This window comes from Ailuropoda melanoleuca, chromosome 9, assembly GCF_002007445.2.
Source record: "Ailuropoda melanoleuca isolate Jingjing chromosome 9, ASM200744v2, whole genome shotgun sequence".
In the NCBI taxonomy this organism is placed as follows: Eukaryota; Metazoa; Chordata; class Mammalia; order Carnivora; family Ursidae; genus Ailuropoda; species Ailuropoda melanoleuca.
The window spans coordinates 78,438,862-78,449,848 of NC_048226.1; the positions used below are offsets into that span (position 1 = coordinate 78,438,862).

At 34.5% G+C, this 10,987-nt stretch overlaps 1 protein-coding gene across 1 annotated transcript in view; it reads right to left on the reverse strand.

Moving 5' to 3' along the window:
- The window catches only part of CSMD3 (CUB and Sushi multiple domains 3), a 1,149,842-nt gene that overhangs the window by 385,033 nt on the left and 753,822 nt on the right, over nucleotides 1-10,987 (reverse strand).

Here is a 10,987-nt window from a genome sequence, read left to right on the forward strand (position 1 = left end):
AATGCACAGAAGAGTCAGAGATTACTTTGAATTGAAACATAGACAATTCTTAATAGAATAGCAACATTAAACGGTGATATAGTGAACACTGTTGAGTAAGAGTGAATCCTTAGAAAGAAAATCATCACAGATTTGACCTAAGGAACTATAAAAATACATTACAATAACAAGGGAAATGAATTAGGGTTACACAATAATTTGAATTTCTTTCATCTTGTGTTTCAAGATAGTTGTATACATTTCTCATAAACTGCCTCAATCTAGTATTCATTTGTTTATGACATTAAATTTATTTTTTATCATAAACAAATGTTGTGGAACCACTAGATGATATGAAAAATGAAATTGAACCTAATCTTACTCAGTTTTTGTTGTCTTTTAAAAACATTTTGATGTAATCCAAAGCCATTCTGACCAAACTGAACTAATCGTCATTAATTTAAAAGTAAAAAAAAAAAAAAGCTGCTGTCTGGAAGAGTGATACTGATAGCTATGGACTAGGAATTGAGGACAGGAAAAGGGATAGAAGGATGGGCTTAGGATGATTAATAGTAAATGAGTTCATTTAGAAGTTGCCAAATATTGAGAAAATTTAGAAACTGTTGAAAGAAACAAAGCAAAATTCCTCTGTGGATCTGAAAATAAGACTTGTAAACTGATCAGCTATGTTAAGAGATAAAGTTTAGAAACCACATATGTTCTTTGGCATTATTATTTTGCTTTGTGTTTGATAGGAAATTTGATTTCTTAAGATTTCATTGACTTAATGTATTTGAGACAATTTCAAGAAGCCAACTAATGCCTAATATATTTGTGATGTTTTCTAGTTTTGTTTTTTTCCCCTCCCCTGTAGATTAAATCTAGTCAATTGCTACATTTAAGAATATAGGAAAATAGCTATGCCATCATCTTAGTTATAGTATTTATTTACCATTTCATTTTAATCAAATTAAATTACTCCTGGGTACAAGAAAGCAAGTGACATAACTCAGAAATAAATACAATTCCTTATTTGGAAGCAAATTCTATAAAAAGTATTCTCGGAATGACAGAAACTATAAAAGAGCTGGCAACCAATAACTTGGTTGGAAATCAGAAGGGAATTGAGTTTTTCAAGACATCATTCTCGTTTGCTACTTCAGAGAGGCTATCTTGTTTCTCAAAACAATCTTACGAGGGAAATGAAGCACCAAGGTATTATAAGGTCAGTAAACAAAGAAGTGATAGATGTACATATTTCTAATTCCAAGGTGACTATTTTATGCTTCTAACCTTATGGTTAAACCTCTCATTTATTTTTTAACTTGATGAAGTCCCTTGCTCACTGCTTTGAGACTAAGCTACTCCTAATCACGTGATGGCTGTTTAAGATGTGGATTATTTTAAAGGAACCAATTCTCTGACAAAGCACATGGGATATGCACAGCCCTAAAGCAAAATCTCATACCTTTAAAGGATCTTTAGAAAAGAAGAAATGGAGGAGGGTTTTTAAGTAATATTCCTTTCAAATAACTCCAACTCAAGAATCTTACGGGCCTGTGTCTGTGTGTGTTATGTGCGCATATGTAGGAGGGAAAGGTAGAGGACTCAAGTCCTCAAACAAACATTTCAGTTTAGAACTTTTTTTTAAGAATTAACACTTTATTTTAGTTACATAAAGCAAAATTCAAAAGAAATATCCTGATAGAGCCATGCCCTGTCTATTCTAAAATAGTGAAAATAACATCAATAAATTCTTAAAGCATTTCTAACTCTTGATTCTTCCAGTATTTGAGCTAATTAACAAGGAATAGTCATATATGTATATATATATATACACACAGTATAGTTGTAGATATATGTGCATATATTACATACACACATTAGTATCAAGATGGTGAAGGAGCTATGAGGTTTATAATTTGCTTCAGAGGGTGACTTAGGGATTAAGAAAAGAGGCACAGTTGACAAGTCCTGCTCAGTGGTGCTCACGGGAAGAAGACAAAATCTTAGGACTCTGGGAATCATTTCTCCCCCCAGGCCTGTTCTGGCTGACCTACAGAACCGTTTATTGTTGCTGTGCACAAACCCTAGCATGAAAATCACTTTTCAGTATGACTCTTGCTTACAGCCTAACTTAAAGGGTTTGTGTCACAGTAAGCAGATAAGAAAACAAGAAAGTGGCAGCGTAAAAAGTGCTAAGTAACTATATTTATCAAAATTAAATTGGGTTTTTGTCTCCTTAACTGCCATTACAGTTTATAAAAATTGTTGAGAAGATGTTTTTTACCAGGAAGGTAAGTCTGGGATGGTTTAACTTAGAATATAGCCTATAGAATGTACATTAATTCACTTTAGAGAATTCTGAAGGTATCTACCCAAGATAGGCAAGCAGCAAAGAGGCCTATGTAACTGCCTATTAGGAGGGATAGAACACACATGTTAAAAACTTTGGACAGAGAAAACGTGTCTTCAAACAAAAGTATAAAATCAAAAGTGCCAAGTGTGGTGTTCTGAATTATAAGCACTGCTTTGCAATCTGCTTCTCAAGTGGGCAACTCTAGATAGCCTACGTACAACTGAGAGATACGACATGTTATTTATTTATTTAATGATGGTTAATGACTCTCATTAGCAAACCAGGGGATGCTTTTCAAGAAAATAATGTACTTTGAGTTAATAAAACTTAATTTTCTAGTGATACTATTTTATGCTTATGTAGTGGACATAGCTGGGAGGTGGAGAAAGTGATTTCTTAGGAAAACACTGATCTTTGAGTTAGGAAAAAAATCTTAATTTACATGTTTGGAAAGAAAAACAAAATCTACCCCAGTCCTACACCCCAATATCACCCAATTAGAAGCTCAGAGAAACAAATAGTTAAGTTGTTCTGCATAGTGAAGCAACAATAGAAGTTTCCCCTGCCATGTACGGGAGGGAGTATTTGGAAATAGAGGAAGGAGGGGTGAAGATCCTGGGTGTGGACAAGGCCAGAGGCAGGGGAGAGTCTGGGATAAGAGCGGGTACTGGAGAGATACACACAATCATTCCCAAGATGGAGATTACCAGGAAAAGCTGAAGACAGTGCAATAATCCTCTTTGGTTATACTCGTATTAAGGTTTTTGTGAGAAGGAAGGAAAGTGATACCAATAAGGAGCAGAGTAAGGAGTGGAGAGAGGGTGTCAGCCTCCAGAGCTCACAAATGAGATGAAGTTAAGAGCAGGATTTCAAAGCTGGAAGTGAACGAAAGCATCCCCAGAATTCTTAAAATTTAAGGAGGGCCCAGACTTTCCTCTGCATATAAGATGAGGCTCAAGACTTTTTATTTAGATATTGAAGGGTAATGACATGGTAAGAAATATATGGGTGATAGTTGTTATAAACTATGGGAGTATAAAACATTTTCAGTTGTCTTAACATCATAACACCTCATATAGAATAATGTTATGTCCAAAACAGGAAATACTAAAATTATGTACTTATACCTATAATAATGTACTTATTTAAAATATGAAATAATTATGTAGAAAAAATATGCTAATCCTTCAAATGTGATGCTTTAAATTTAACAAATTAAAAATTTGTAATAAATCTGTCTCATTGACAGGAATCAATACAATTTTTAAAATTATTCAATAACATGATCAATATTATTATGTTACATTATATATTCCAAACCAAATAGAATTAAAGTAAGTTTGGTTAATTTGGGCCCCACATTCATGGAATACTGTTATTTGATGAAGATTTTATTCTGAATAAATCATATGCTTTTCACTAAAATTACTATGGCAACACAGGCTATATTACTGAATAAAGGATATGATTTCAACACCACAACAAAAAATTCTGCTCAAATATTCTAAATATAAACTTTTTTAAAATGTGGAAGTCATTGTTATGGGCTGAATTGTATCCCCCAAGATTTATATGTGAAGTCCTAATGCCCTAGTACCTCAGAATGTGCCTATATTTGGAGAAAGGTCCTTTAAAGATAAAATCAAGGTAAAATGAGAACAAATGGGTGGTCCAACATGACTGGTATTCTTATAAGAGAAAATTCGGAAACAGACACACACTGAGGAAAGACCATGTGAGGACACAGGGAGAAGACAGCCAACTACAAGTCAAGGACAAAGGCCTCAGAAGAAACAACCCTGTTGACATCTTGATCTCAGACATCAGCCTCCAGAACTGTGAGGAAATAGATTTCTATTGGTTAAGCCACTTAGTGTGTGGTATCTTGTTACGGCAGCCCTAGCAAAGTAATTCAGTTGTAGTAAAGCCGTGTAGGCCACAGTAAGGTAGGATGGCCTCATGCGAAATGTTTAATACTTTACATCTGTCAAATAGAATTTGATTTCTTCTCAAGTTTTAACACTAGTATGGATAGATTAATTCAATGGAGAACCTTTTGAATTAGGGAAGGATCATGTTATATTTGTAAAATTCAATCATCAGCATAATTCTGCTATCTTTATGTTTTCTATGTGGATGTAATGCTTACATAGTTTCCTTCTTTAAAATAAAGGGATTGAAAGATGGAGTCAACGATATAATTGAGAAATCATACAAATACTTCCATTTCAATTTGTGAATAGTGATCCAATCACAGACCTGCAGCTTCTTTCTTTTAACTTTTTAATATTTAATATTGTAATCATTCATGGCATAGATTATTTGATCAGTAATACTATTTTTCCTGAGAAAAAAATGCTCAACCGGCCAATCACCACACACATTAATTTGACATAGTCATTTTTTTGAAGGACTTGTAGGTGTAGGTATGCGCGTAAGCGTCTTAGCCTGTACTACAGTATAAATGCAAATGTGTTTATAGCACTTTTGCCATTCGAAATACAGCAGAACACACAGGCCCTTTAAAATCAGGACAAGTAAACTCATTAAATCAAAGGTCACATGTTCATATCTCAGTAGTGTATACGTGTATATAAAACATATGCATATAAAGCAAAAAAGGTCCATCTTGCATATCTCAACAGTACTGACAGAGTATTAAACAAATAGAAAATTAACTTGAAAACAGGCTGAAAGGTTAAAAGGGGCGAACTCTCTGAAGCATTCAAGGCATAGAAATCCACTATTGCAATAAAATTATACATTGATTTGGTAAATAAAATGGATAATGCCAACTATTCTTTTAGATCATCTGTATTTTTTTTAAGGTAGAAAAATATTTGTAGAGACCTTTCAAATGTAATTTTGATAGAGTGTCCTGGTTCAGCTTCAATCACCCACTCACAATTCAAAGAGTCTTTATAGTATCCTGGCCATCCTGGGGAGAGAATCAATCCACTGGGAGCTGAAAAATGGCCGCCACACGGAGCTGAAAGAATGAAATCAGAGAACGAGTAAGAACAGAAGTTTTAGAACAAGTTGTAGAGATTATTATTAGTACCAACTATAATCTTTTAAATGAATCTCTGCACGTACTTTTAAAACATTATTTAAGAATGTTTTGAAGGTAAAGCTACACCTAGTCCTATTACTGAATGATTATTTTCCTTAGAAAGGACTATTATTTTCCTTTCCTAATTTACTTTGTGAAATATGTCATTGCTATACCCTCAGCATGTCAGATAAACTGATAATCCTCAAGTACCCTACTAATATCCCTGAAATGCATTCTTGTGTCTCCATCATTTTCCTGTTCAAGCTTTGATAACAATTAACTTGTTAGTTTTAGTTTCTCTCTCTTTCATTTTCTGACTTACATTATCAAATACTGCTAATTGATTCTACACAGTCTAAAACTCTAATCTTCCTTATTCTAGAGTCCCTACTACAGTTTGGGTCTTCATTGATTCAGCCTCTTCCCTCACTTCCCATCCGTTAATTTCTTTCTTGCTTTAGTCCAGCTGTCGGAATAATATCCTTCAAATTAACAGTTTCATTATACCATTCTCTTTTCCAGATATCTATTTTGATCCCTTTTCCTTTAACATTAGATTCAAATCCTCAGCTTATCGTTTCCAGTATATAATTTTCTGCTTTTCTCCAAATTTACACAACACTGAAACCATAATGATAACATTGTAATTTCAGTAAGTACTGATTAGGTATTCTGGTGTAAACACCTCATTTTGGAGATGAATAAACCAAGTCCAGAGTAGAGCAACTCTCCGAAGTTCACAAGGCTTACTAAGTCTTAAAAGTACTTTCAAGAAATTTTTCATACAACAGGACCTCAAAACTAGCACCCCCCCTGCTTATTTCCCAGTTTTGCTAAATGAAATCACCATCCATGGAGTTGCATAAGCCAGGAAGCTAGATGTAAGCATCTTTCATATTTCTATAATCCTTTTCATTTACTCCCATATCCAGGCCCCTCAAGCTCACTCTTGTTTCTCTATCTCAATAGCTGCATCTTAAATTATCATATCATCATCTCATCCCTGCAATAAACCTTCCTAACTGACCCTTCTTTCTTTCTTTTCTTTCTTTCTTTCTTTCTTTCTTTCTTTCTTTCTTTCTTTCTTTCTTTCTTCTTCCCTCTCTTTTTTTTTTAAAGATTTTGTTCATTTATTTGAGAAACGGTGGAGAGGAAGGGAGAGGGAGAAGCAGACTCCCTGCTGAGCAGAGACCCTGATGTGGGACTTGATCCCAGGACCTGAGATCACGACTTAGCTGAAGGCAGACGCTTAACCTACTGAGCTACCCAGGTGCCCTGCTAACTGACCCTTCAAGCTAGATTTTCATCCACACTAACTATCCTCCATGCTATAGCCAGAGTATTTTTTTCTAACTGCAAATCTGACCACACCCTTAAATGGCTTCTTTCTGTGTTGACTAATAAGGCCCTACATGATCCAGTTTACACTCCAGCCTAGACTCTGAACTTCTCTACTTGACTCTTCAGCCCAGGCACCTTAGCCTGCTCTGTACCTTCAGGAAGTACACACAGAAAACAAAAATGGAGCAAAGAGTATCTGAATTACTGAAAATTATTCGGAAAGGAAAAACAAAAAGAAGATCAAATGTATACTGTATTAGCTTTTCAACATATTAGAGACCATTCCCAATGACTTCCTATGTTATATTTTTATTTTCTCCAAATCGCTCCATTTAAACTTTATCCCTTGTATTTATATTTTTGTTGCTTACTTGTTTCTTTCTGTTTTACCTTGCAAAATTTCTAAAAGCTATTGCTCCAGACACTATTTTTACTCATTCTCATTTTTAAAAAAAAATTGATATAACCCAAACAAAATAGGAAATATTAATAAGTTGGCCTAGGAATCAAGCATTTACTATAAATATCCATTTGATAAAATATATTTTATGTGAAATTGCCAAAATTTGTTATTTGCATGCAAAAAAAACTTTTCAAATAAAGTTAAATTTATTTCTTTAGTAAAATTTAATTTTGTTTCCTAAAAAGCTTTCAAAGGAGACCATTTTCATGAGGATTATTTACTCCTCTTTGCTACAATGACTCATAATTAGGTTTCATGTAGGGTTATTATGTATTTCCAAAATAAAATTATGTGCATAATAGCCACTTAAATTATCATATTTTAAAAGAGAGAGTAAAGTATCTTAGTGAGAGAAGGTCCCGGAAATATGGAATATTTCTGACAGAAATCCTTAATATGTCATGCACTCATATTGTTTTGGACAAGTATTTGTGCACTCAGGCTAATCATTGTTAAAAGAGGTAATCAGTCATAAAATTAACAATTGAGTAATGGGCCATAAAGGATTAAAAAGCAAAGTACCCAGAAGCATTTTAGCTGGTCCCTCCATCTGAAGTGTGAGGGAGGCAGTTAGGAGGGGCCTTTAGAACAAAGGAGAACATAAAAATACGGTTACTGTTTGTTCCCTGAAAGGACTTCCCTGAAGGTGACCCTACTAAAAGGTGAGTCTTCTGGTTAACTTATGACATATTCTGAAGCAGCTTCTTTCTCTCACATATAGGGTTGAAACTCTCCAAATTTATCATTCCAAAAGTATGGGAACAGACTCCCCAACCAGGTGTGAAACCTAAGAGAAGAGACAGAGGCTCAGTGGAGGTCAGTTAGGATAAGCCTCATGGTCACAGCCACTAGCAGGCACATGGTAGGGAGATGTGCACAGGGACAAGCATGATATAGCAACAGCAGGAGAGTATGGAGGGGGCAAAATGCGAGGAAAAAAATAAGGGGAGATCAAATGCAGAGAAAAGAGATGTAGAAATCTCCCCAAAGCAGAAAGCAGTATAGAATATAGGAAAAGAGAGAGAACATGAGCTTTTGAACAAAAAACTACTAATAATATTAGTAGAAAATATTTGAATTTATAAAGAGAAATTTAACTGTAAAAGGAATAATAAGTTAGCTGCCTAAACCTTACAACTTTGTCATATCCATGTACTTCTTATATTAAATTAATAATTTTCTTTAAATAGATTCGTTTGTATTTTAACTTCAATGACTTTTTCAGACTTGCCCTAAACAAAAATGTCTATGAAATCATAGTGTTTTTGTACTACTTATATTTTCTCCAAAATGCTTAAAAATAAATTTATAGCCATTAACACATTTAATGACTAAGACTGTGTACCTCCAGGTATAAAGGCAACACAGTTTAAGACAGACTTCTGTAAAAGACAGTAACCAAGCTTCCCTGAACAAGGGAAAGTGGAATATATAAAAAATAGAAAGGAGATCAAGACCAGACAAGGTATTTCAAAGTTCCATTCATTCATTCACTCATTCATCCTTTACTCATTTGCATTTCAGTCATGTGGCAAACAATTGTGTGTCAGGTATGTGTCTGTGTGATATTTGTATTACTTTTACCAATTAGCATTTATTGAATATTTTCTATGTGCCAGGAACTGTGTGAAAACACCCTTGGATTATTTTATATAACACTCAAAAAAATCCAGCCACATATGTACTATTATTATAGATAAGAACATTGTTGTATAGAGAATTTTAAATAATTTGCATATGTGGGGCCAAGGCAGTCCATCCCAAGATGGACCACTTGGCATACTGATCATTTTAAATAAACGTTACTTCAGAGACAATCTGTACAAAAAGGACACTCACACCCTTCTCTGTCCCCTGAAAGCAAGAAATAAATCTCCCACATGAAAAATATCTTCCCTGTTCCACAAGGTAAAGAGACATCCATATCACCAGAGATGGGAAATTTAGAGCCAAGGAGGCTGTGTAAATAATCCTTGTTACTTTTTTTTTTTCTAATTTACTACTGTGGTCCAAATTCTATTTAGAATTTCTTACCAATTGAAGCTCCCAAGATTTTCTTTGTCCTGTCAATTCCTCAAAGATTCACTGTCTCTTTGCATTAAAAGTCTGTAAACNTGTCTCTTTGCATAAAAAGTCTGTAAACTATCTGCCTTGCTCATTTCTTTAGGTTTCAATTTCATTATTGAGCCTCCTTGAGCATATGATAAAACTTTGTTTTTTTTTTTCCTCCTGTTAATCTGTCTCATAAAAATATAATTCTTAGTCTAGCTGGGAGACTTTGATGGGTAGAGAAGAAAAAAATATTTAAATTTAATCAAATTCAGTAGGTATTGACCGATACCCATTATATCACTATATTTCGGCAAAGGCTGGGGNTATAATTCTTAGTCTAGCTGGGAGACTTTGATGGATAGAGAAGAAAAAATATTTAAATTTAATCAAATTCAGTAGGTATTGACCGATACCCATTATATTACTATATTTCGGCAAAGGCTGGGTTGGACTATTTCTGTTTGGGTTGTCTCCTTTAACTGTGTGAGTTAAGGTATTTGTAGCTGGTAAAATAAGCACCTAGATTTTAACAGCTTAACAGGATAGTTTATTTCTCACTTGAGCAAAATGGCCTTCAACTTGAAAAAACTTTAGACAGGCATCTTCAAGACTTTAGACCATTTGCCTAACTTCCTCCAGTACTTTTTCCACTAGCTCACCCTCAGCCCTTAAAAACCTTTGCTCAGTGAAGTTGAGTTCAGTCTCTCTTCTTTATTGCAATAGTCTTGAATAAAATCTCAAGTCCTCCTTGCCTGTAAAACTCTGGTGAAATATTTCTCTGATACACTCAAGTGGCAGTACAATGAGGTGAATCTGCTACCAAGATAGCTTTCCCCCTCCTACACTCTCATGACATAGGATGAGAAAGTGTTGGCCATTTTCAATGTCTGACTTCCTAGGTTGCCCTGGAGGTCATTTCCATTTTAGCTGGCAGGAAAGGAAACAGTGTGGAAGACCACTCTGTGTATGCTTTTTATGAACCATGGCCTGGAAGTCATTTAGATTACTTCTGCATATTCACATGGTCACACCTAGCTGCAAAGGAGATTGTGAGTTCTTCAGCGGCTTTTCCCCCACCCACAACTCTATATCATCAGTGGGGAAACACAGCTTAAAGATGAACAGCTGGACATTTCTGCCATACCAACTAAGACAGTCATAATGTGTTGCTGTTTAGAGTATGTTTCTATATGTATCACTTAATTTGATTTTTTAATAATCTTGTAGCATAAAAATGTTGGTTTCTTTCTTATGCCCTTTTTGCAGATAAGGAAAAGATCACATAACATGACTTTGTGAGAAATACAGACCTGGGTAGTGGCAGAGGTGAGATTCAAATTCAAATCTTTAAATTCCAAATTAGGACGTACTTCCAAGATTGATGTATTGGATTCATTTCCCAAGAGAGACACTTATGTAAGCATATCTTATGCTCTTTAAGATAGGTTTGGTGAAGACAAAGATGGGTGGTTAGGGGGAGAGACAATCCAACCCAAAGATTTTTAGTATAAATTTGAGATTCTAACAAAGCCATTTTAACTGCTTCTCTAATATTAATTTGTTTATTGTTCATGTATTCATTAATTCAATAATATTTGTTTAGTTTCTGCTATATATAAGATACTTGGCTAGGAGCTTAAATAAAAAAAAATCCATATGACATTTTTTCAGCCCTCAAGAGACACACACTCTACAAGGAAGACAGGCATAGCTAACATGCAGCACAAGTACATGCCTG